Source organism: Nelumbo lutea, chromosome 3 (genome assembly GCF_056320005.1).
Source record: "Nelumbo lutea isolate HS-2025 chromosome 3, American lotus-T2T, whole genome shotgun sequence".
Taxonomy (NCBI): Eukaryota; Viridiplantae; Streptophyta; class Magnoliopsida; order Proteales; family Nelumbonaceae; genus Nelumbo; species Nelumbo lutea.
Window position 1 is genome coordinate 1313905 of NC_142686.1, and position 1888 is coordinate 1315792.

Sequence of the window (1888 nt, forward strand, 5' to 3'; positions counted from 1 at the left end):
GGCGGATTGGTGGATTGAAAATGTGTTTATTTTCTTCTATTGGTGATTTGACCTCACCGTTTTCTCGTTTGCAGAAGATCTTTTGATCCTCCTCCATCTATTGTCTTATTTTGTTCTCTTGAGAAATTGTTCATGGATTTTTTTATTGGCGTCATCGGACTTTTTTTTTTGTATCATTTTCTTGATTGAATGAAATATGATGCTTATGAGCGATTTCAAAGAAAAAAAAAAACAAAGAAAGAAGAATTTTCAAATCTGACATAATTACATAAATGACTCGGACTTATCCACCCTAATTTATTTTGTTACTGAATATTATAATTATTATCACCATCGACCCATGAAATGACTGAAAAGTTTCTTGTTTTGTTTTTTCAGTGAATTGATTTTTATGGAGGTTGTGAGCTCCTTACTGACTAATTGGATAAAGCATTACACCCTTAAACATTTTACTATCTAATTATTTTATCCATTAAAAGACAAAGAGATAAAGTCATGTTTGGGAGTGCTTAAGTTAAAAAGAATTATTTATTGAATAAGTGTTTATTCGAATAAACACTTTTATTAAAAGATAATGAAAGCACTTTTATTAAATTACTTTTATAAAAATACTTTTATGAAAGTACTTTTACGAAAGTTGTTTTAAGAAAGTACTCTTACAAAAGCACTTTTGTGAAAGCACTTTTAAAAGTACTTTTGTGAAAATATACTTTCGTAAAAGTATTTTCATAAAAGTGCTTTCATAAAAGTGCTTTTATAGAAATACTTTCATAAAAGTACTTTCTTAAAAGTATTTTTATAAAGGTGCTTTCATAATAATACTTTTGTAAAAGTGCTTTTGTAAAGGTGTTTTCATAAAAGTACTTTTATAAAATTTAACTAGTAATAATTTTATAAGTGGTATTTTAAAATTCAACTAGGGATAATTTTGGAAGAAAAATTTTGAATAAGTGTTTATTGTATAAGCACTTAAAAAAAGCTGAAATTTTAGACTTAAAATAAGCTCTTAATTTTAAAATAAGCATTTATTTTGGGCTTATTCCCCAAATATCAATAAGTGCTTAATGGCTCAAATAAACACTTATTTTTAAGCACTCCCAAATATGGCCTAAATCATTTAGTTGATTTGAAATAAAACATAAAAAAAAATAAAGAATTTAATTATTTAATTATTATTTCTCTTCCTTTCCCTACCTTCTTCTTTCAAACCAAACACAGCCCGTGTGTATTTCAATAGTCGGGAACCACAAAACATATCTACATATCATTTTACAATATACAAGGAGCAAATCCGAATATTATACCTAACCAGCATTTTTGTGGACACAAACAAAGCTGACGTTATATGAAAATGACCCCCAAGCCTCATCCGAAAAGAGAGAGAGATTAATAATTAGAGCATGCATTATAGAATATAGATAGCTGACAAGTATATTTTAACTGCTACCAATGATATCATAAAATCTATTAATATATTGATCCGTGTACTAATGGTTTTTGGACAAAACAATCAATTAAATTCTATAAATTAATCGGTTAATGGTCAAGAAAACAAGGATGATATTCTTTGGAAAATGGCCCATTTATTTGATGCTTAAAGGTATCTAATTCAGTTGGGTTTAGTGTAGATTTCCTACATTGGATCTATGATGTGTAAATTTCAGTTATAGAAAGATTTTGTATTAATTGTCTACAATAAACTATGAATTTTGAGTTTTTGGCTATGATAAATAACAATGTGACAAAAAGTGTTTTAAGCTATTTGTATTTTTTAAAAACATAATCTAAAGTAAAAAAAAGGCCTAAACTATAAAGCCTAAAGTTGGGAGTTTGTGCTTTAGGGGGTGGGGCTTAAAAGAACACAAATTAAATCTTGAAGCTTATCCAA